The following is a 25178-nucleotide window of genomic DNA, read 5'->3' as shown; positions in this document are numbered from 1 at the left end:
ACACAGGCCCAATTATATTTTCCAAAACATAAATGAGTTTCCATTCTTTTCATTCAATGCCTTGGGTGTTTATAAATGGAGCTAGTGCTGCAGAAGGCCAAGACCTCCGTGGCAGACCATGTGACCTTTGCCTTTCCCCTCTCATTCCAGTGTGAGGAGCGCTGTGGGAATGCCGTGCCCGCTGAAGCATGGTCATTCTGTAATCCTTAAAGAAAGCTTCATTTCTTCTTTTTTTTTTTTCTTTCTGTTTTCATTTTCCCTTCCCTTTGAGGCAGGATCATCTTATGGGAAGGTATGCTGTGCTTTCTAAGTAGCATTCTTGTTTTGTTTTTTTTTTTTTCCTACCATAAGCTGACTTTTCTTCTCTAATTCTTTAAGATTGATGTTCCATCTGCCAAAGACATTTCTTAAAAGCATTAAGGTGCATCTGGGTGGTGTTAATTTTTTAAAATGCTTTGCCTTTCAGAATGCCCTTTCCTCCTGGATCGATAGGTCAACCTTGGCTAGAAGGTTTTGGAATATTTATTTTTTTGGGGTCTTTGTGGAGAGTACATCACGCTACACAAGCACTTTGCAATTCAGTGTCCTAATTTAATTTCAAAACGTAAAGACCATCCCAAGCTTTAGGATGCATCAGGCAGCGGAGACCAGCACATGATTTTATCAGCATTTCTCAGTTGTAGTGGAAAGAGAAACTTCATCCTAAAAGAAGTATTTTAACAACTTTTTATCAATTACATTGAAACTGTGAGAGGGCCTGGATATTCATTGCGTGGTAAGTGTTGAACTACTCTTTTCTTTGGTCTGATTTTCCCAATACATATTATATTGACAATTCTTAGTTTGTGAACTAGGGGATTTTTTTTTTCATCCTTTCTTGAAGAGCAGTTTTCCAGCCTGGTCAAGTGAATTAATAAGGGTCAGACCTCCATCAAGACTGAATTTATGTGCACTCAAATGTAAAGACAGTTGGACACAACAGCAAATCCTCATGCCTAGGCAAGCCAGAAAAATCAAGGGGCTCAATTTATTACTTCTAAGAAAGATAAATTGGAACTGTGGAAGTTAATCACATACAAATGTAGCACGACATTATTAATGCAGCCCTTGTTTTGCTTCCAAGGAAGTGGCACTCACGAGCTTCTAATGCTGAGCCTCACAACAGCTTTTACGTTTGATTTTGTTCAGATCTCTGCTTCCGTCGAGTTACAATGAGGCACCTTCAGTGCCAGTTTTTAGCCCTTTTTGGGATGAGATCACACATTGTCATCGGGATCTTATCTGGAAGCCGAAAGGGCAGGAGCTTCCTGTGAAGTGTGCTGCACAGGAAGGGTCAAGTGACTTAACATTGAAATCTATTCGTGGTTCCATCATTCCAGTGATTGGAAAGTCGAAAAAAATCTGTGTCTGTGACCAGCGATTGGAAAGTCGAAAAAAAATCTGTGTCTGTGAAATGAGCCACTTCTAAACATTCAAGCACTTATATTTTTTCTGTACACCAGTTTGAAAAATTAGTTTAAAAACTTGTTATAGACTTTAATTCCCTGTGTTTGTAATGGTGTGAAAACTAAGTAAGTCTGTGGGCAAAATGGCTGGAAGAGGTTCTGCAGAAATGCAGCTCACTGTACTTGATCCTGTTCCCGCAGTCTCAAACTTCCGCGGTAATTTAAAACTGTTATTCCACATTAGTGCCTTATAGTCTTATAAGCATAATTACCAAGGCAATTAGTGAAATGGTAAGGAAATGGAAATATCCCCCGGTAGCAATTCTGTTCTATAATTAGCTTATGTAGGTATAATGTGTATATGTAGTTTTATATTTATATATTTCTGGGTAGGTTTCCCTCTTGCCTTTGTACTCCGATGATATAATTCTGAGAAGAAAATAGGCTGTTTTTCCCCCATTCCCTAATTCTCATCCTTCTAGGCATTTAGGTGCCTGGATTTTGCATAGAAATGGCCACAGGCTTATGAATGTAGGTAATACCTGCAATTACAAACCTGGCGGAAAGTCACTGCGTATCATCGGTGCTGGCAACACTTGTCCACTGGTGTCGTCTAGCAGTTTCTTTTTCATTCCTATTGTTTTTGAGCGAAACTAAGTATGATTGTTTTCTGGGGCTTTATAGTAATTATTGTGGACGGGAAGTTCTGGCAGCTCCCTGGAGTTCACAGCAAGGATCTATTTGAAACTATCTGCCTTTTTCTTTACTCTCCACATACCTGGGGCCATTCGCTGTGTGCCAGACACAGTGTGCAGGAGGATGTGCACTCCTGCTGTGCACTCAAGAGACGCAGCCCTGCCCCTGGGGGCTGCTCAGCGCTCAGCCAGAAGAAATCTGCTGGCCTGCTTGTTCATGGGCTCTTGATTTCCTGTCTCCCTCCCTCCTGAATGACTGCTAAAAAAAGCCCTCACCATGTCTGACCTATTAGAAGTCTCTAAATTGCCCAGGCCCCATATTCTTTGCTTCTCAGATTATGATCTTTTTGTATTTACATAATTTCAAAATTTGGAAATAATTTTGAAATTAATCAGGACTTATTGGTGATTGCTTTGGAGTCAAACTTAAAATGAGCACCGAGTAATAGTGAACACTTTGGAGATGGTGTTATAGCACAGTGCTGAAATCGCTGTAGACACATTTTCTCATTTAATTTTCACACTCATTATTTGGCAATGACCCTCCTGAAATGTTCCACCACAGACAAAGTGGAGCATGTATCACACCCAGCACACAGAAGGCACTCTTGAGTTCCCATGTCTGTAGAGGGGGAGGAACTGGGGAGAGTGTATCTGTCATGGCTGCTGTGAGAATCAACTGAGGTTATGTAAGTAAAGTGCTAAGGACAGTGTGCCATACCGTCATCAAATATGATAATGTTTGGCAGGATAATCATTTTAACCCTCCTCACCCCTAATATTTTATTCCTATTTTTCCTCTGGTTTGCAGCATGATAGGGTGTCTGGTGGAGGTCACACTCAGCCATGCGTTCTTAATGCCAGGCTCATCTGTTTGAAGTTCCTGGGCATTTGCCATACGAATTAATGCCACTCAAGAGTGAGCCCCCATTCACAGAGCTCAGGGTTGCTGGGTGACTTGGGGTGGAGGTGGCAGGAGTCCTCAAATCTTATGGTGTTGCTATTCGGGGGCCCTTCATCTCTAGGATCCTCCCCATCCACTTCCCCACAGCCATTACTGTGGCTGCGTCCTGAGTACAGGGGTTATTCTCGGACTGGGAGTCCAAGCACAGTCGCCCAGGGCTTCAGCTCCAGCTTCACCCCAGCAATTAGTCTATAACAAGCTTTGGAAGGCAGGTCTGTGAGCCCAATAGCTCCACCACCAGCCACTGTGGGATCTCAGCTTCCCCAGCCTTTCTTGGCTTGATTTCTTGACATATAAAATGAGGAAAGAATTAGCAATGATTTGGAAGCTCCATGATTTAAAACCACATGGGAGAGCTAACATAAGCAAGAACTTTTCAAGGATGTGGGCTGTTTACCAGAAACTAGACGGCTGGGCTCCCCTGTGGGCTATAGCTTGAAGGGCTGGGCTCCCCTGTGGGCTATAGCTTAGAGGGCTGGGCTCCTCTGTGGACTATAGCTTGGAGGGCTGGGCTCCCCTGTGGGCTATAGCTTAGAGGGCTGGGCTCCCCTGTGGGCTATAGCTTAGAGGGCTGGGCTCCCCTGTGGCCTATAGCTTAGAGGGCTGGGCTCCCCTGTGGGCTATAGCTTGGAGGGCTGGGCTCCCCTGTGGGCTATAGCTTAGAGGGCTGGGCTCCCCTGTGGACTATAGCTTGGAGGGCTGGGCTCCCCTGTGGGCTATAGCTTAGAGGGCTGGGCTCCACTGTGGGCTATAGCTTAGAGGGCTGGGCTTCACTGTGGGCTATAGCTTAGAGGGCTGGGCTCCCCTGTGGCCTATAACTTAGAGGGCTGGGCTCACCTGTGGGCTATAGCTTGGAGGGCTGGGCTCCCCTGTGGGCTATAGCTTGGAGGGCTGGGCTCCCCTGTGGGCTATAGCTTAGAGGGCTGGGCTCCCCTGTGGACTGTAGCTTGGAGGGCTGGGCTCCCTGGCCTTTACCAAAGGCAGGTGATTATGACGAGGACAACAGGGGAGCCAGCTGATTGTAAATTGAACAGGACTTTTTTTGATCCTCAAAAGTGCTTCTTCCTCATTGGTGCTGTTCCGCATTTATGTCTGCTGTGGTTGTCTGACCAGGTGAGATGTCTAGGTCATTCGTGTTTCCTCCACTTTAGTGACCTCCCCTAAGCAGGTGCACGCCTGGCCCTTTGCTGTACTTTACACATCCTGTCTTGCTCCATACTCAAAATTACCACGTCAGGTAGATCCGAAGCAGCTCCATTTTACAGACGAGGAGACTGAATTTCAGAGAGGTTGAGTCAACTCCCCAAGGCCAGGCAGGAAGGAAATGGCAGGAATCTAGAATGTAACCCTTATGTTCTGGCCTGTGATTCTCCCTTCCATGGGCACCCCCTAAACCAGGAGCCCCGTCCATAGTGCTCAGTTATGGAAGGAAAAATGCCCATTCTTCTGATGCAGCTGGGCTTCTAACCCATGGCTTACCATGCTGAACTGGATGCTGATGAGGAAAGAACTCTGAAGCAGTAATACGTGAATATCCCACAAATACTACACAGGTCTAACTTGGTTTTGGGATGAAAAGTATCTCCATTCCCCTAACACTAATAATGCCCTGTTCAGCATTTGCTAGATCAATAGCAACTGTTCCATTGGGATAGTGCTTCAGAGTTTATTCGATTATGTGGCCCATTTTATAGATAGAAAAACTGGGGCTTAGAAAGTGACTTCCATGAGTTCACATGGTGGAAGAGCCGCTGTTCTGCCTCCACTGTCCTGTCCTCACTGTGGCTTGTTCCCATAGCCTGGCATCCCTCCCAGCCATCCTCTCTGTGACTCACCCGGGGACAGGCTGCAGAGCTGCTGCCACACTTCAGTCCTTCAGTGGTCTCTGGGTGCTGTCCATTCGGGTGCTGCCTCACCTGGACCAGCAGTGCTGGGATTTTCCTGGTGAAAGAAACCTCTCTCTCCTCTGATTCCCAGATGTCCTCTGCTGCCCCATGAGATCCGTGGCATTGCAGCATCGTCAGCGCATGTGCACACGTCTGGCCGCCCTGCCAGACCCAAAGCTCTTTATAGGTGAAAACCTCATTTACTTCATCTCCATTTACCCTTCAGTACCTCCCATAAGACCCCAAAATGCTTGCTGAATCCATGAAAAAAATCATTATTGGCCAAGTCAAATATTACCAGGGAGTTGTTAACATTTCTGACAGGCACGTTTGTAATGTATTAGAAAGAATACAGAAACTCAGTACTTAGAACAATTCTTGATTCATAGCATAGGCTGAATAAATACATGTTGAATAGGAAATGCTTTGGTGGTGGTCCTAACTCTGCCTCTAACTAGCTGTGTGATTTAGACAGCTTGCTTGACTTCTCTAGAGGACAGAGTCCTTATCTGCGAAGTAAGGTGAGTGCTTCTCTAAGATTAGACTGTCTTCAATATTTTACAGTGTAGAAGATTCAGACATTAAATCTTTTGATTTATTTTGGTCAAATACTAAATATACTTTATGTATTCACTTTTTATTTAAAAAATTAGATGATTAACTTGAAAGTACAAATTCTAGTACATATGTCAGATGAACTAAAAATGATATTCAAAAATACAAATATCCGTCTATGTTCAGCTAAAAGTCTTTATTGGCTTCATTTCAAACACAAATTTGTTGTCTTATTGATACCCTAAGATGAAAATGAAATGCTTTAAATAGCTGTGCAGTGGCACGTTCGACTCAAAAATGTGCCCCTGGGAACATTGCAGGCCGGCTGAGAGGACGAGTGCAGGTCGGTGCGGCTGGATGAGGTGTCTTCTCTTGGAGGCACAGACACAGGACGTAAACTATTTTTCACACTCTTAATTTTCACATATGTAGTGTGGTTTGACTATGTATCTGTGAATAGCATTTTGTCCATTCGGCATTGTTAAGTACTGTCTCTATTCCAGGCATCTGCTGAGCATTGGAACTGACTGTAAGGTTCCAATGAGGAAGTAGCATGGTGGCTGGTTTAGCTTGAGGTCTCGGAGCCGGCCTGCCTGGGTTTACATCTCAGTTTCAGCCCTGTTAGCTGTGCAGTCCCCCATCTGTAAATGGAAATAATGACAGTTCTTTCCTCACAGGGTTCTTGTCAAGATTAAATGTAGACTATTGTTGAGAAAACAGTGTCTAGCGTATGTGAAGACTTCAAAAATGTTCCATGCATTGCTCGGTCACCTCTATAAAAAATAAGAAAAAAAAATGTTCAATGCAACTTGAGAGTGCCTGGAATGGAGCAGCCACTCAGTGATGTGGAGCGTCTGTTTTCTGCACCACGAGGGCCATGTGGGCATCATGCTAATTGTATTTCTCCAGTATTTTAGTGTGATGCCAGGCACATTGTGGGAGCTCAGACATGTGTGTTGAAGGAACCCACGGCACCAGTGAGAGCTGGTGCTGCAGGCGAGAGCTGGTTCCTGCTCTGTTGAGATCAGTGTCCAGGTGTCCAGTGGAGACAATCAGGTGCAGTCCTTACAATGACCCGTAAAAATGATGATTATTCTGATTATTCCTGTCTTTGTTGTTGTTGTTGTTGTTGTTTGAGATGGAGTATCACTCTGTTGTCAGGCTGGAGTGCAGTGGCGTGATCTTGGCTCACTGCAACCTTCACCTCCCAGGTTCAAGCGATTCTCCTGCCTCAGCCTCCTGAGTAGCTGGGACTACAGGCACCCGCCACCACGCCTGACTAATTTTTGTATTTTTAGTAGAGACAGGGTTTCACCATGTTGGCCAGGGTGGTCTTGATCACTTGACCTCATGATCCACCCGCCTTGGCCTCCCAAAGTGCTGGGATTACAGGCGTGAGCCGCAGTGCCTGGCCTATTCCTGTCTTTTAGGTGAGAAAATGCTAGGTCTGCCCCCTCTGGAGTGTGAGCTGCACAAGGAAAAGGAACGGGTCTGTGTTTTGTTTCTTAAACTCATGTATCCCAAGTACTTGGAAGAGGGCCCAGCACATCACAGATGCTCAGTGGAGATGAACAGGTGCCCCGGTAATCACTGACATGTCCGGAACCCTTGCTAGGATCTCTTGAATTTCAAACCACTTCCTCCACCACTCTAAGTCTCTGATCCAACAGTTCTGACTTGTCCTCTCCTGCCCCTCGGCATGCCCATTTCCCCTCCCACATGGGCCTCCTTCCACGAGAAGTGTAAGACGTGATTGTCAGGCTCATACATAAATCTTCCTCCTCTTCCCTTCCTTTCTCCCTCCCCAAAATACATATGAAACTCCTACTCTGTGTCAGTCACTGTGCTAAGTGAAAATACACAACATCCGCCCTTGTGGAGTTTGTATTCTAGAGAGACATGCATCAAGTAACTAAACAAATATGTGTGGGAATCCTAATAGCATGGCCAGAACTTTGTGGGGCTCTAGGAACGTCTCCTGGGGGAGGGGTCTGGGAAGACTTCCTGTGGAGCTTAGAATGGTGGGAAGGATGAGTGGGGGTCAGTCAGTGAAGATCATCTGGACAGAACTGATGGCACAAACGGCCTGGGTGATGGCACAGTGGGATGGGGGCTGAAGGAAGGCAGTGCAGCAGATGAAGCCGAGGCATCCAGGGGTGTGTCAGTTCTGCAATGTTAAGTGTGAGCATGGTCTTGTTCTAGGGGCAGCAGAGAAGCACTCAGGGATGACAAGGTCACATTTGTGTTTTGACTGCAGTGTGAAGAAGAGAATAAGAATAAATGGAGAAAGGCTGCTTAGGAAACATTGCCATTGCACAGCTGAGAGCTGGTGCTGTAGGTGAGAGCTGTGCTGCAGGTGAGAGCCGGTTCTCCAGGTGAGAGCCAGTTTTGTAGGTTAGAGCTGTGCTGCAGGTGAGAGGTGGTGCTGCAGGTGAGAGCTGGGCTGCAGGTGAGAGCTGGTTCTGCGGGTGAAAGCTGGTTCTGCGGGTGAGAGGTGGTTCTGCGGGTGAGAGGTGGTTCTGCGGGTGAAAGCTGGTTCTGCGGGTGAGTGGTGGTTCTGCGGGTGAGAGGTGGTTCTGCGGGTGAGAGGTGGTTCTGCAGGTGAGAGCTGGTTCTGCGGGTGAGAGGTGGTTCTGCAGGTGAGAGGTGGTTCTGCGGGTGAGAGCTGTGCTGCGGGTGAGAGCTGGTTCTGCAAGTGAGAGCTGGTTCTGCGGGTGAGAGGTGGTTCTGCGGGTGAGTGGTGGTTCTGCGGGTGAGAGCTGGTTCTGCGGGTGAGAGCTGGTTCTGCGGGTGAGAGGTGGTTCTGCAGGTGAGAGCTGGTTCTGCGGGTGAGAGGTGGTGCTGCGGGTGAGAGCTGGTTCTGCAGGTGAGAGGTGGTTCTGCGGGTGAGAGCTGGTTCTGCGGGTGAGAGGTGGTTCTGCGGGTGAGAGCTGGTTCTTCGGGTGAGAGGTGGTTCTGCGGGTGAGAGGTGGTGCTGTAGGTGAGAGCTGTGCTGCCAGTGAGAGCTGTGTTACAGGTGAGGAAAAGCAGACTGTGTTACAGGTGAGGTTCAAGAGCTACTAAGGAAGTAGAACCCTCAGAGCTCAGTGACAGGGAGGACATCAGGGGCAAGGGACGGGGTCTTAAGAATGCTCCGCAGATACCAGTGCACCCCAAGTGTGTGCTCTCCCTTCCCCATTGTGGAGTCATCTCTGGGAGATGCTGGCTTTCTGGGGACTGACCACCTTTGTCAGCCACGTAAGAACTGGCTGTGGCCAAGGGGCTGATTCTTGCTAGCATGAGGTGGACACAGTGCGGTCAAGGCCTACAAGAAGTGCTCTGCCCAGCTCACCCCTGGGACTACAAGGCCTATGGGAAGGCAGATTCATGAGGTGAAAGGACACCAGCTTCTCACAACAAGGAGAAAAGCTGTCCATCCACAAGAACGGCCATACTGCACACTCAGCGAGAAGCAGGGTGAGGGGACTCTGGGTGGGCATGCTGGGGTGGCTGTAACAGGCAAGGATACACCAGCCACCATGGCCACTGGGCATGTGTGGGTGAGAAGGCACCAGGATCATGGGAGCCAATCCAGTGGTGGCTCTTTTGCAGGTCATGGCTAACAACAGGAGACTGTCACAGAGCTGGGTGCATTAAAGGGATGTGTGGATGGTGGCCTCCAAGTAATGCGGCCCAGGTGTGCTCCACGGTCAGCGGTCAGGGCCCAGCGGCTGTAACCTGGCAGGGGTGGAGGAGCAGTGGCAACCTGCCACTATGGCCTGGCCTCCCTGGGACCACTCCTGGATGCCCACCCGCTGGGTTTGGTGGGGGTCTTTCCCCTGGAACTCAACTTCTGCCCCCTGTAAGCTCTGGAAATTGTCTGGCTAACAGCTCCTGGTGCTTGTTGCCCCTATGGTCTTGGATTGGTTTCCGCCACGCCTCAAGGGCCATATGCAGATTCTGCAGCTGCCCCTGCCTAGCTTCTCCAGGACTCAGGGCTGCGCCTTTGGGGATCCCCTTCCCTTTTCTCTCAGGGATCACTGTCCTGTGCCTGTCCAACGCCATAAGCACTTGCTTCATGCCTTTTGCCTAGATTTCTAGCTGTGAATGACCCAGGTGTAGGTCCGGACCTGGTTACTTTCTCACAGCTGGAAGCAGATGTTCCAGCATCATTTCTAACAGTGAAAATCTTGGTCTACGTACAGCTGCCACATAAAACATAGTGCACCCAGTTAAAAGTGAATTTCTGATAAGCAATGAATGATTTTGGGGATCAGTGTGTTCCACATGAGTGTGCTGTGTCCGGCAATGCTGGGCGCAGAGCCCGTGTGGGGATGCCCACAGCAGGAAGCTCTCCTCTGTCCTTCCCTCTCCTCACCTCCTTACTGAAGACCTGCTTACGGCAAATCAGACCCCCAGGAAAAATTGTTTTTCACACCCTGGGATTCTGTAGCTTAACACTGAGAAAACTCAGATAGATTCACAAGGGGCAGGACGAAAATTGCTGAAGGCTGAATTCCGAAGGGGCGTTAGCGACCGCTGTGGCCAGCACCCTGGTTTCCTAGGAAAACAGAGGGCTGGAGAGGAGTTTTCAGAATTTAGCTTGCTAGCTGTACCCATTTTTGATGTCAGCATCTGGCACTGTCTGAAACGACAGAATGTTGTCATAATGACCATAGCATCCTGAGTGCGCTGGTCTCATCTGAAATGAGAGAATACTTAGAAAACATCGTTAAATAAGTGAAATTTAAGAGTTGGTTATGAAGCCATGCAAATTTTAGCTTTGAATTACCACTGTGATTACTTCCGCAACTAGAAAAATTACTAATAGCTTTTACTTAATGTGTACATTGTTGTAATTCTTTACAAACTTGACAGATTTAAAATGGTTTTTAGTTAGAAAAACAATTATGAAATGGGAATATAAAACTTACTAGCAATAGGTTTTTGTTAAATGAAAATATTAATTGTCACTAATTGAGAAGATGAAATGCCTTCCAAATGTAAAGATAGTAACTGGCTACTTTATTTTTGGCAAATACCAATTCCAAAGGCCTTAGTAGAAATACTGAACATGAACTAAAAGAGGAAGTTTTTGAGCAGATGTGGTGAGAAGGACAACTGTGTCCCTGGTCCTTTATTGCAATGAAGTTAGAATGGAGACATGATTGTTAATCAATATATTTAAATTTCCTGGCCTTAAGGGAAAATTTGGCAGTTTTATTGAAAAACAGTCCTGCATTTTTTAATCCTATGGGATAAAAGTGTCTACAATAATGTTGGCTTTTTAAACAAAATTTCTTCTCGTTTATCTTTCCTGCATTTCTTTTATTCCCAATCTTTCTTCTGTGTTAAAATACACATAGCAAGGTTGACTTTTGACAATTAGATCTTGGATCAGAAACCAAGAGAGATAGAAGAGCGATCCAAATAAGCAGGCTGCCTCAGTGTCCTGCTCTGCTCAATGGGTTTGCAGAGGACACCATTGATGCCCAGCACGTCCACAGCTACCCAGATGCCTCTCCTCTCAGACAGACTTTCCAGCCCAGTTCCTAGTGCCCCACCTTCAGCATTTTCTCTAACCTCCTGCCACACTTGGGTGGGGTTTTTACACTTTACTCTCACCTGGAAAACTTCCACGGACTGGGTCCCTGGTGCCAAAAACATTGGGGACTCTTGTCCTAGACTACCTACTCAATAATTTCAGACACTTTATTCAGGAAGGAGGGAAGGAGAGGAGAGGAGAGGAGGGGAAGGGGAAGAGGAAGGGGGAAGGAAAGGAGGGAAGGGGAAGGGGAAGGAAAGGAGGGAAATGGCAGATCAAGTTCACCTGAACTTGATTCCTGAGTGGCCTCATGATTCTTGCACTGACTGAAGCTGGTGCAATGGTCTAGACCCCGATTACCTAGAACATGCTCCTTGTCAGCCCCTTGCCAGAGTGTTTGGACTATAATCTGTGGAAATGCACCAGTGGAAATGTGGCTCGTCTCCATGGAAACGGGGCGTGGGGAGCCCGGGACTCTTCTGTTACACCTTCTGCTGGGTTTTCTACAGTCTCCCAACTCTCCTGTTGAATTTTTGAATTTTCCACTCCCATGTAATTAATTTCCCAGAGCTATTTTTCTCAAAATGTATTTGTTCTCTATATATTCCTTTTTTTCAAAAAAGATTCTTACATAGTCTGTTTTAAGGATGTACTATCTCTTCTTGTTCTCTGATATTACTAATAAAATCTTGGGGGATGCTTTCAATGTTTTGCATGACTTTGGACTGTGTCTTTTTTTTTTGGAAACAGAGTCTCGCTCTGTCACCCAGGCTGGAGTGCAGTGGTGCTATCTTGGCCCACTGAAGCCTCTGCCTCTCGGTCTCAAGCGATTCTCCTGCCTCAGCCTCCTGAGTAGTTGGGACTACAGGCACACACCATCATGCCTGGCTAATTTTTGTATTTTTAGTAGAGTTGGGTTTCATCATGTTGGCTATGTTGGTTTTGAACTCCTGATCTCAAGTGATCCACCCGCCTTGGCCTCCAAAAGTGCTGGGATTACAGGCGTGAGCCACATGCTCAACTGGACTGCCTTTCATATTAAACTATTTCTCAAGTATCATTCATATTTGAGACACAGCCCTAAAACAAGGCTTGAAAGTGATGTGCTTATGGGGAGTCTTCGTTGTAGGGTGATCTTGCTGGCCAATTCGCAGGGAAATCCCAAGTCGTAGAATTGTTAGGGCTTCTCTCTCATCTAATCAGACTCTCCAGAGGAGGTTTCTCCTGCACAGAGAGTCCAAGTTTGTCTAGGTGCTCGGTGGGGAAGAGAGTGCAACTGCATAGACATTAAGTCAGCTTTCACATGGTCCATTTCCTGTGTAATGTTTCCACCCTCAACTCGACCTGATGCTTCCATCCAGAGACCTTCCGTTCCTCTCCAGAGAATGAAACCTCTGATTTCTGCTGGGGAGGTGGTGGTTGGGGTGGAGGGGTCTGGGAATTTTCTACTCACTTTTTACCCCCTCCCCTTGACACTCCCTCTGCCATTTCCCTCCTTTCCTTCCCTCCTTCCCTCCCTCCCTTCCCTTTCCCCTTCCCCTGCCCCTTCCCCTTCCCCTCCTCTCCTCTCCTCTCCTTCCCTCCTTCCTGAATAAAGGGTCTGAAATTATTGAGTAGGTAGTCTAGGACAGGAGTCCCCAATGTTTTTGGCACCAGGGACCCAGTCCGTGGAAGTTTTCCACGGACTGGGGTGGGGGATGGTTTGGGGGTGATTCAAACGCATTACATTTTTTGCAAACTTTATTTCTGTTCTTATTACATTGTAATATATAATGAAATAATTATACAACTCACCACAACATAGAATCAGTGGGAGCCGTGAGCTTGTTTTCCTGCAACTAGACGGTCCTATCTGAGGGTGATGGGAGACAGTGACAGATCATTAGATCATTCGATTCTCGTAACGAGTGCACAACCTAGATCCTTGCATGTGCAGTTCACATTAGGGTTCATGTTCCTGTGAGAATGTAATGCTGCTGCTGATCTGACAGGGGGTGGAGCTTGGGTGGTAATGTGAGCAATGGGGAGCGGCTGTAAACACAGATGAAGCTTTGCTCGCTTGCCTGGTGCTCACCTCTTGCTGTGCAGCCCAGTTCCTAACAGGCCACAGATCAGTACAGTCTACGGCCCAGGGGTTGGGGATCCTGGTCTAGGATCTTCAAGTATACCATAGATGTCCATTGTTTCTTCCTTTGCTAGTTGATTAAAATCTGTTTTTTCACATAATTCTGACATGATCTCACAATCTTACTCCTTTTGTCCTCCAAATTTTATTCTGAAATACCTTAGGCCACCCCCCAGGAAAGTTACTAGTATAATAAACACCCATATTCCTTTCACCAGGTTTGTCGGTTGCTATCATTTCATTATATTTGTGTCTCACTCCTTGTCTTCCTTGCTGAGCTATTTGTGAGTTAGTTGCAGAGGGCATGGGATCTTAGTTCTAAACAGGATCATATGTATTCCCTAACGCAGGAGCACTCTCCTACATAGTCACAAAGTGATGAAGCTTCTTAGCTTGCTGTTGCTGTTTTAACAAATTGCCACAAACTTTATGGCTTAAAACACAAATTTATTATTTCACAGTTCTGGGGGTCAGAAGTCTGAAATGGATCTCACTGGGCTGTGCAGCTTCCTGGAGGCTCTTGGGGGAGAGTCCCGTTTCCTGGCTTCTGGGGGACTCCTGCATTCCTTGGCTCCTGGCCCCTTCCATATTCAAGCCCAGCAGTGGCTGAAGGACTTCTCCCACCATCTCACCCTGACTGTGACCCTTCCATCTCTCTTTCATATTTGTAGGCTGCTGATGATTATATTGGGCCACCTGGGTAACCCAGGCACAAAGCCCACCTTAAGGAAGCTTGGCTGATTAGCTCTACATCTTAACTCCTTGCCGGGCAGCCTCACATATCCACAGGTTCGGGGGATTGGGATTTGAACATCTTTGGGAGGGAGCATTAGTTGTGTCTGTTGCATTCAGGAAATGTAACGTTGTTCTAATACAGCTCTTTAATATATTTCCCCAGTTGATCCAATAACATTCTTTAAGGCTGGCTTTTAGAAATTCAGATGAACGGGGAGCTAGGTGTCATGGCTCACACCTGTAATCCCAGTACTTTGGGAAGCTGAGGCAGGCGGATCACTTAAGGAGTTCAAGACCAGCCTGGGTAACATGGTGAAACCCTGTCTCTACAAAAAATACAAAAATTAGCTGGACGTGGTGGTGCATGCTTATAGTCCCATCTTCTCAGGAGACTGAGGTGAGAGGATTGCTTGAACCCAGGAGCTGGAGGTTGCAGTGAGTTGAGATTGTACCACTGCACTCCAGCCTGGGCAATGGAGCAAGACCGTGTCTCAAAACCAAAAAAATCTGATGAATGATCGTGCAGTGCACTTATCTCTCGTGTCTCTTTTTATGTAGGACATTTCCTCATCTTCTTTTGTCTTGCATGACTGATGTTTTGAGGAGTGTAGGTCAGCTGTTTTACAGAGTCCCCAGCTTAATATTTTGAATTTTTTTTTGTAATTGATCCAATTGTCCAGACATAAACCTGCTGTTGTTTCTTTAGGTTTCAAGAGACTATATACCTTTTCTTATAGGAGCACAACCTGGAAGCACTCCCCACGTGCTCATCACCGTCCCCTGGCTAAGAAACATGAGCAGAGTGCAAATTTCAGGGGTTAGCAGGAGTGACTGGAGAGTTAGCCACAGTCAGCGTGTTTTATTCTATGCGGCTGAAATGTCCCTTTTGTCCCCTGAAATAGTATGTTGTCAAACAGTACACAAACAACATTGTTCAGGTTGGTTCCTCTGCTGTCACACATTTTCACCAACATACTAGTAATTTCTTCAGATTCACAAGAAAACCTGAAGAACCCTTACTTTGACAGTTTACCTGATGCCACCATGTTTCCTTATCTCCTCTTCTTCCCCCCTCATTTTGTTGACTGCTTTTCCTGTTTTGAAGACTATTTGAGAGGAACATCCCTTCTCTCAATTTCCCATTTCTTTTTTTTTCCTTTTTATTTTTTTTGAGTCTTGCTCTGTTGCCCAGGCTGAAGTGCAGTGGTATGAACTCAGCTCACTGCAGCCTCGCCTCCTGTGCCTCCTCAGTACAAGCAATTCTCCTGCCTCAGCCTCCCGAGTGGCTGAGACTACAGGCACATGCCACTGTGCCTGGGCTATTTTTGTATTTTTAGTAGAGTTGAGGTTTTGCCATGTTGGCCAGGCTGGTCTCAAACTCCTGACCTCAAGTGATCCTCCCACCTCGGCCTCCCAAAGTGCTGGGATTACAGGCGTGTGTCACCATGCCCGGCCTTCTCATTTCTTTATATGGTTAAAAATATCATCCATGAATGGTTTTATCTGATTCTTTCAACTGGCTAAATGTGTGTGTGTGTGTGTGTGTGTGTGTGTGTACACGTATATATAAATTATATATGCATTTCTATATATTTTTCTTTATATTTGTCATAGATATATATTTGTCTTTTTTGGAATGGGAAAACTATTTGTCCTCCATGATTTGCTTACTAAAATATTTAATTTGCATTTGTTTTATAAAGAAAGTGAAAGTTGTCCATGTTTTCCTCTCAAGGCTTAATGACAGTTAATGCTGAAGTGACACGTGGGGCTGGTTATTCAGGGTGACACTGGCTAGCAAGTTTAAACAATAGCTCACCTTTGCTGCAAACCTGTTCTGAGCCACACACTGTGCTGTGAACCTGGCATGTTGTTTCCAGCCCTCATGCTAACCCTGCCAGGTAAGTGTGAGCGGCTCAACCTTGCTCCCAGGTAAACGTAAGAGGCTCCTGTGCTCCCACTAGGGGTTCCTCTAGTGAGTGGTGGAGCCCGGGCTGCCCCCTCCTCACAGGACTGCTGACATCTGGCTGCCCCTTGCACGAGCGGCTTGCGTCATAGGTCTAAGGCACACACTTTTCTTTTTCAATTGGGTTAAAACTGTTTCTTGATAACACAACCATTTTTTTCAGATATTACATAGAGTTTGTCATACTCAAAAGCATTCCACTAGATGAATTCTAACTTTTAAAAGCACGCATCTGTTTTTTGTTTTTGTTTTTGGTGAGTTGGGGTTACTTCTATGATCTAAATCTTGACAGCAGTGTGATTAGGTAGAACCCAGCTAGCACCTGCAAGTCAGGTCTTTCCACAGCCTTTGTTTTTTAATGAGAAAATGGCAAATTAGGAGAAAAGAACTCATATTAGGAGCTTAAATCACTGTATTGGGTTAGTTCTATTCTGAAGACAATTTCAACCCCATCTTCCCAGCTCCCTCCCTGTGCACCTAGAGCCTGACCAGTCTTATTTATGGCTGAGGGAGGCTTTCCTGAGGCATTGAATAGGAGCTCCTAACCAGGGTTCTGCTCTGAGCTGGGTAGAGATGCATATCATGTTTCATATGCTCATAAGCTGCTATGGGGATTTCTAAGTAGAGGATGTACAGCTGTCAAAGATCAGAAGGAATAGGACCCAAAAATGTGAATGGTGACTGCATTTGAAGGCACTGTTCTTCAGCAGTCAATGAAACTCACGATATGCTGTGTGTAAGGTAGAAGAGTGCAGTCACACACTCCGGGGATGAAACAAACTCACTCTATTGTGATAACGCTTTTATCCAAATATAACTTTTCCTATCCACTCAGTCAACAAATATTTATTGAAAATTGTCTTGTGGTTTTCTTAGGCTGCAGACGCTGAGCAGTGAGGATATAGTGGGCTTGGTTCTAATGGACCCGTGGCCAAAGTGGGGAGGGAGACAGGATCACATGGGGGCACAGGCAGACGTCTCATTGCAACCTGAAATTAATGCAGTGGGGTGAGGCGAAGATGACCTAGTCTATAAGATAAGAAGAAAGGCCGTGGAGGAAGTGACTTTGGGGTTGAGATGGTTGAGGGTGGGGGTGAGTTAACAAGATGAGCAGGTTGGGCAGAAAGGACTCTTGACAGAGGAAGAAGATCAGTGCATAGGAGGAACCCTCCTACACTGACTCAGACTTGCTTTAACAAGTAGAAGGTGTCTGAAGCCCCACTATGCAGGTTCCCAGCCTAGGCCTCAAGGAGTCTGGGCAGCTTCTGCCTTCGAGCTCTTAGAGGCCCCAAGTCTCCAACTAAGAAATCCACCTGCACCACTGGGACCATGTGGAAAGTCCTCATAGATTTTGCTGGGCCAGGGATTCCATGGGAAAGGGAGCCATTCCAGTGTCCAGCCGGCCCTGCCAGGGGTCAAGGCACAGGACCCCACCATTGCAGACATTGCAGGTCATGTGAGCCCCAGGTACCTGCAACCGCCACTGACCTCACATGGAACAAAAGTGCTGCCCAGTAGAGCCCAGCCTACACACAGAATTGTGAAAGATAACAAAATGGGCCGGGCGCGGTGGCTCACGCCTGTAATCCCAGCACTTTGGGAGGCTGAGGTGGGCAGATCCCTTGAGGTCAGGAGTTTAAGGGACCAGCCTGGCTTACATGGCGAAACCCTGTCTCTACTAAAAATACAAAAATTGGCTGGGCGTAGTGGTGTGTGCCTGTAGCACCAGCTACTCGGGAGGCTGAGGCAGGAGAATCGGTTGAACCCAGGTGGTGGAGGTTGCAGTGAGCTGAGATCGCACCACTGTACTCTAGCCTGGGCAACAGAGTGAGACTCTGTCTCAAAAAAAAAAAAAAAAAAAAAAAAAATCATTATTGTAGGATGCCTCTAAGTTTGAAGGGGGTTTGTTACACTGCAATTGACAACCAAAGGAATACCTATATGTGCATGTACATATGTGCCAGGAAAACCCATATCAACAGATATTTTAGCATATTAATTTTTTCAGAAGTGATCACAATTGAAGCCACAGAAGGTAATTTATGGTCATATAATCTTATACTTTCTTGGACTTTCTTCATGCAGGACACCTTATAGCAAAATATTCATCAGGTAATTGAATTTTTTCTGCCTTCCCATTATTCTTTCTCCTTCATAGATTATTTAAAGAATCGCTTTAAAGTCCCTGATCTTTTCCTTGAACAGGAAGTGGCTATACTCCTTAGCATGAATTAAAAAGCAGCACATTCACCTTGTGGATATTGGTGATAGGATTGTTTACTTTCTAGGTGGACTTAGGCTGGACTTTGATGCCAGGGTTACTCCCTGTCCTATAAATGATCTTTCTTCCTATTTCTGAAATTAAATGAACTGGTCTGTGCTCAGGGAATCCAGGCTTGGCATCCTCGCTTGTGTTCATCTGCGTGTGTTCTGTTCCTGTCTCTTTCAAGGAGGTTGCCCAGCTCCTCTGTGACCACTGGCTCCTGCCTTGGTTCCTGCCGCAGGGACAAAATCAGGTTGTCCACACTTTACTTCCTGCCTTTTGTAAAAGTCTAAATTTACTATCAATAAGAGCGTACTTGGGCCCTGGAGGGAGAGGGCTTTCACTCAGGGCAGAGAAGGAATAGAGGTGGATTTGGAGAAACAGCAGCAGAGAACCCCTTCCCTTCGCCCTTCCCTTCTCTTCACCCTTCCCCTCCCTTCGCCCTTCCCCTCCCTTCCCACCCTTCCCCTCTCTTCCCTTCCCTTCCCCTCCCTTCCCTGCCCTTTCCCTTCCCTCCCCTCCCCTCCCCTTCCCTTCCCTTCCCTTCCCTCCCCTTCTCTTCCCTCCCCTTCCCTTCCTTCCCCTCCCCTCCTCTCCCATGTCTTCCTCCCCTCCCCTCCCATGTCTTCCTCCCCTCCCCTCCCCTCCCCTCCCATGTCTTCCTCCCCTCCCCTCCCCTCCCATGTCTTCCTCCCCTCACCAGGAAGGCAGCTGACAACTTCATGTGCATACAGTTTGTTTTATATTCATCAAAATATTTCTAGACACAGACATAGAAGTGTAAATGGGAAAGCATCCATGCTGGCTGTCATGGGAATGCAGAAGACAGTCCACGCTCGCTTCACTAGAACAAAGCTGCATCCTGTCTGAGTCTCCATCATCAGCTTGTAACTTTCCCCAGTGTCGGGCAATAGTCCTTGCGAAATAAGTACTGGTTGGTTGGTTGTAGGAATGCATGAATGACGCTGTGGGTGAGGGTGAAGAGTTACAACAACCGCGCTTTAGAATTGAGAAATGCAGCCCAGGTTCCTTCAGAGTCTCACCACTCTGCTCACTGAATGCATTCAAATGGGGTTTTCTGTTTGTTTTTTTAATAACCACAAGCTAATGAAATTAGATTTTTTTTTTTCCAGAGCAAACATCCTACATTCCACTTCTACCTGGAATGAAAGACTCAGAATAATTGCACGCATTCCTCATTGAATATTCGGTTTTGTGAAGCCAGAGATGAAAAGACAGGAGCTGGAGACCGTCAGGCCGAGGAGACACACACGGTGGTGCATTTTCTTCCTAATGCCACATTGTTAACAGTCTCCTCTGTGAAATATGCTGGGCCAATGCACATACTGACTCACACACTATCTTGTATTATTATGTCCTTTACACAAGTCTCTCCCAAACTATCTGTTGGTAAAAAACATGTTCTAGAATGTTCTACAAAGCAGTCTGCAGCCACGTCATCCCCCGTGCCATCTTCCAATGTATGTTTGACTTCTGTTATTTAGTCTGCTATAGGAATGACAATAATGGTAACCCTGTTGGGTGGGAGCTTACCATCTGCCAGGCTGGTGTAGAGGGCTGGGTGCCTAACTCGATTCCATTTCTGCAGACAATGGAGCCATGGCCTGGGAGCCAGGCTAGTGCTGGTCAGCAGTGGAGTCCAGATTAGAAATGAGATTCAAAGACTCTGAAATCCAGGCTTTTGGTTGGCATGCTGTTATCTATTCAACCGGCAACACTTAATATTTCTTCATGAGTTTAAGGAATATTATTAATTCAAAGAAAATGTCTGTATTTCCCCAGAAGACTAAGCATGGCCCCACCTAGCAAGAGATCATCATTCAATACCTGCTCTTTTGAGGAAGGAGGTGACTCTGTCCACCCTCCTCCCCTCACCCACAGCCTGGAGGGGCTGTAGCAAGGCAGGCAGGGTGACCAGTTGCCTCTGCAGAATCTGAACCATGGCCCCCAAATCTCCTGACCTCTCTCTGCCCTCATATCCCACAGAGATATGGCCTTAGATCAGACCAAGACTTTGGCATTCACTTATGATAATTTGTCAAAAACAGGCATCTGTTTATTACACTGGGTTTATTATGTGAGGATACACTTTCCTTAAAAATGTATTTTCTATGTCAATAGGTTTTCAGGGAACAGATGGTGTTTAGTTACATGAATAAGTTCTGTAGTGGTGATTTCTGAAATTTTGGTGCACCCATCACCCTAGCAGTGTACACTATACCCAATGTGTAGTCTTTTATCCATCACCCACCTCCTACCCTTTCCCCCAAGTTCATTGCGTGATTCTTATGTCTTTGTGTCCCCATAGCTTAGCTCCCACTTATGAGTGAGAACATATGATGTTTGGTTTTCCATTCCTGAGTTACTTCACTTAGAATAATGGTCTCCAACTCCACCCACGTTGCTGCAAATGCCATTATTTCATTCCTTTTTATGGCTGAGTAGTATTCCATGGTATATATACACCACATTTTCTTTATCTACTCATTGATGAGCATTTGGCCTGGTTCCATATTTTTTGCAATTGCAAATTGTTTTGCTAAAAACATGCATGTGCAAGTATCTTTTTCATTAATGACTTATTTTCCTCTGGGTAGGTACCCAGTAGTGGGATTCCTGGATCAATTGGTAGCTCTACTTTTAGTTCTTTAAGGAATCTCCACACTGTTTTTCATAGTGGTTGTACCAGTTTACAAGTGTTGTCTCTTTACCACATCCACGCCAACATTCATTATTTTCAGATTTTTTGATTATAGCCATTCTTGCTGGAATAAGGTGGTATTACATTGTGGTTTTGATTTGCATTTCCCTGATAATTAATGATGTTGAGCATTCTTTCATATGCTTGTTGGTCATTTGTATATTTTCTTTTGAGAATTGTCTATTCATGTCCTTAGCCCACTTTTTGATGGGATTGTTTGCTTTTTTTCTTGCTGATTTGTTTGAGTTCCTTGCAGATTTTGGATATTAGTCCTTTGTCAGATGTATAGATTGTAAAAATTTTCTTCCACTCTGTGGGTTGTCTGTTAACTCTTGTATTAGTCCATTCTCATGGTGCTAATAAAGACATACCTGAGACTGGGTAATTTACAAAGGAAAGAGATTTAATTGACTCATAGTTCAGCATGGCTGCGGAGGCCTCAGGAGACTTACAGTCGTGGTGGAAGGGGAAGAAAACATGTCCTTCTTCATATGGTGGCAGCAAGGAGAAGTGCCAAACAAAAGGGGGAAAAGCCCCTTATAAAACCATCAGATCTTGTGAGAACTCACGCACTATCACGAGAACATCATGAGGGTAATGGCCCCCATGATTAACTCATTTCCCACCAGGTCCCTTCCATGACGTGTGGGGATTATGGGAACTAAAATTCAAGATGAGATTTGGGTGGGGACACAGCCAAACCATATCAACTCTGCTGATTATTTCTTTTGCTGTGCTGCAGAAACCTTTTAGTTTAATTAAATCCCATCTATTTATCTTTGACTTTGTTGCATTTGCTTTGGGATTCCTGGTCATGAAGTCTTTGCCTAAGCCAAAGAAGGGTTGTCTGGAAGATTTTTTCTGATGTTATCTTCTAGGATTTTTATGGTTTCAGGTCTTAAATTTAAGTCTTTGATTCATCTTGAGTTGATTTTTCTATAAGGTGAGAGATGAGGATCCAGTTTCATTCTTCTAAATGTGGCTTGCCAATTATCCCAGCACTATTTGTTGAATAGGATGTCCTTTCCTGACTTTATGTTTTTGTTTGCTTTGTCAAAGATCAGTTGATTATAAGTATTTGGCTTTATTTCTGGGTTCTCTATGCTGTTTGGTTGGTCTCTGTGTCTGTCTTTATACCAGTACCATGCTGTTTTGGTGACTATGGCCTTATAGTATAGTTTGAACAGGTAATGTAATGCCTCCAGATTTGTTCCTTTTGCTTAGTCTTGCTTTGGGTTTGTGGGCTCTTTTTCGGTTCCATATGAATTTTAGGATTGTTTTTTCTAGTTCTGTGAAGAAAGATGGTAGTATTTTGAGGAGAGTTGCATTGAATTTGTAGATTGCTTTTTGACAGTATGGTCATTTTCACAATATTGATTCTACCCATCCATGAGCATGGGATGTGTTTCCATTTGTTTGTGTCATGTATAATTTCTTTCAGTGGTATTTTATAGTATTCCTTGTAGAGGTCTTTCACCTCCTTGGTTAGGTGTATTTCTTTTTTCTTTTTCTTTTTTTTTTTTTTTGAGATACAGCCTCACTCTATCACCCAGGCTGGAGTACAGTGGCAAGATCTCACTGCAACCTCCACCTCCTGGGTTCAAGCAATTCTCCTGCCTCAACCTCCCAAGTAGTTGGAATTACAGGCACCTGCCACCACGCTGGGCTAATTTTTTTTTTTTTTGTATTTTTAGCAGAGACAGGGTTTCACCATGTTGGCCAGGCTGGTTTCGAGCTCCTGACCTCAAATCATCTGCTCATCTCAGCCTCCCAAGGTTAGCTATATTTCAAAGTATTTTATTTTTTTGGAGCTATAGTAAAAGGGGTTGAGTTCTTAATTTTTTCTTATTTCTTCTAAAAAAAAAAAGGAATACATGTGCTGAATGTGCAGGTTTGTTACATAGATATATGTGTGCCATGTTCAATAGAAGTGGTGAGAGAGAGCATCCTTGTCTTGTACCGGATTTTAAAGGGAATACTTCCAGCTTTTGGTCATTCAATATGATATTGGCTGTGGATTTGTCATAAATAGCTCTTATTGTTTTGAGGTATGTTCCATCAATACGTAGTTTATTGAGACTTTTTAACATGAAGCAATGTTGAATTTTATCAAAGGACTTTTCTGCATCTATTGAGATAATCATGTGTTTTTTTGTCTTTGGTTTTGTTTATGTGATGGATTATGTTTGTTGATTTGTGTGTGTTGAACCAGCCTTGCATCCCAGGGATGAGGCAGATTTGATCGTAGTGGGTTAAGTTTTTTGTTGTGCTGCTGGATTTGGCTTGCCAGTATATTACTGAGGATTTTTACATTGATGTGCATTGGGATATTGGCCTGAAGTTTTTTTGTTGTTGTTGTGTCTCTTCCTTGTTTTGGTGTCAGGATGATGCTAGCTTCATAAAATGAGTTAAGGAGGAGTCCCTCTTTTTCAATTGTTTGGAATAGTTTTAGAAGGAATGGTACTAGCTTCTCTTTGTATTTCTGGTAGAATTCCGCTGTGAATCCATATGGTTCTAGGCTTTTTAAAAATTTTATTTATTTTTTGATTGGCAGACTATTATTACTGCTTCAATTTCAGAACCTGTTATTGGTCTACTCAGGGATTCAACTTCTTCCTGGTTTAGTCTTGGTAGGGTGTATGCATCTGGCAATGTATCAGTTTCTTCTAGATTTTCTAGTTTATTTGTGTAGAGGTGTTTATAGTATCCTCTGATGGTAGTTTGTATTTCTGTGAGGTCAGAATATATATATATATATTTTTTTTTCCCCAAAAAACTAGCTCCCGGATTCATTGATTTTTTTGGAGGGTTTTTTGTGTCTCTATCTCCTTCAATTCTTCTCTGATCTTACTTGTTTCTTGTCTTCTGCTAGCTTTTGGATTAGTTTGCTTTTGCCTCTCTAGCTCTTTTAAATGTGATGTTAGGATGTCGATTTGAGATTTTTCTAGCTTTTTGATGAGAGCATTTAGCACTATAAATTTCCCTCTTAACACTGCTTTAGCTGTGTCGCAGAGATTCTGGTATGTTGTCTCTTTGTTCTCATTGGTTTCTCTTTGTTCTCAGAAGTTTCAAAGAACTTCTTGATTTCTGCCTTAATTTCACTATTTACCCAGGAGTCATTCAGGAGCAGGTTGTTCAGTTTCCATGTAATTATCTGGTTTTGAGTGAGTTCTTAATCCTGAGTTCTAATTTGATTGCACTGTGGTCTGAGAGACTGTTATTATTTCCATTCTTTTGCATTTGCTGAGGAGTGTTTTACTTCCAATTATGTGATTGATTTTAGAATAAGTGCTATGTGGCAGTGGGAAGAATGTATATTCTGTTGACTTCGGGTAAAGAATTCTGTGGATGTCTACTAGATCCACTTGATCCAGAGCTGAATTCAAGTCTTGAATATCCTCATTAATTTCCTGTCTCATTGACCTAATACTGACAGTGGGGTGTTAAACCCTCCCACTATTATTGTGTGGAGTCTAAGTCTCTTTGTAGGTCTCTAAGAACTTGTTTTATGAATTTGGGTGCTCCTCTATTGGGTGCATATATATTCAGAATAGTTAGCTCTTCTTGTTGAATTGTTCTTTTTACCATTATGTAGTGCCCTTCTTTGTCTTTTTTGATCTTTGTTGGTTTAAAGTCTGTTTTTTCAGAGACTAGGATTGCAACCTCTGCTTTTTCTTTTTGCTTTCCATTTGCTTGGTAAATTTTCCTCCATCCCTTTATTTTGAGCCAGTGTGTGTCTTTGCACATAAGATGGGTCTCCTGAATACAGCACACCAATGAGTCTTAACTCCTTATCCAATTTGCCAGTCTGTGTCTTTTAATTGGAGCATTTAGCCCATTTATATTTAAGGTTAGTATTGTTATGTGTGAATTTGATCCTGTCATCATGCTGCTATTTGGTTATTTTGCACACTAGTTGATGCAGTTTCTTCATAGTGTCATTGGTCTTTATATTTTGGTGTCTTTTTGCAGTGGCTTGTACCGGCTTTTCCTTTCCATATTTAGTGTTTCTTTTTGGAGCTCTTGCAGGGCAGGCCTGGTGGTAATGAAATCCCTCAGCATTTGCTTGTCTGGAAAGGATTCTATTTCTCCTTTGCTTATGAAGCTTAGTTTAGCTGGATATGAAATTCTGGGTAGAAAACTGTTCGCTTTAAGAATGTTGTATACTGGCCCCAATCTCTTCTGGCTTGTAGAGTTTCTGCTGAGAGGTCTGCTGTTAGTCTGATGGTCTTCCCTTTGTATGTGATCTGGCCTTTCTCTCTGGCTGCCCTTACAGTTTTTCCTTCATTTTGACTTTG

General features: G+C 44.7%; 1 long non-coding RNA gene across 1 annotated transcript in view; it reads left to right on the top strand.

The window, feature by feature from the left end:
• The first annotated feature begins 297 nt into the window (after nucleotides 1–297).
• Nucleotides 298–25178, top strand: part of LOC129057776 (uncharacterized) — a 164842-nt gene continuing 139961 nt past the window's right edge. The window contains exon 1 of the long non-coding RNA XR_008522546.1: nucleotides 298–775. This is a non-coding gene — a long non-coding RNA (uncharacterized LOC129057776). The remainder of the gene's footprint in view (nucleotides 776–25178) is intronic.

This window comes from Pongo abelii, chromosome 12 (genome assembly GCF_028885655.2).
Source record: "Pongo abelii isolate AG06213 chromosome 12, NHGRI_mPonAbe1-v2.0_pri, whole genome shotgun sequence".
In the NCBI taxonomy this organism is placed as follows: Eukaryota; Metazoa; Chordata; class Mammalia; order Primates; family Hominidae; genus Pongo; species Pongo abelii.
Note: the sequence above shows the minus strand (reverse complement) of the source record. Positions and strands in the feature narration are given on the sequence as shown.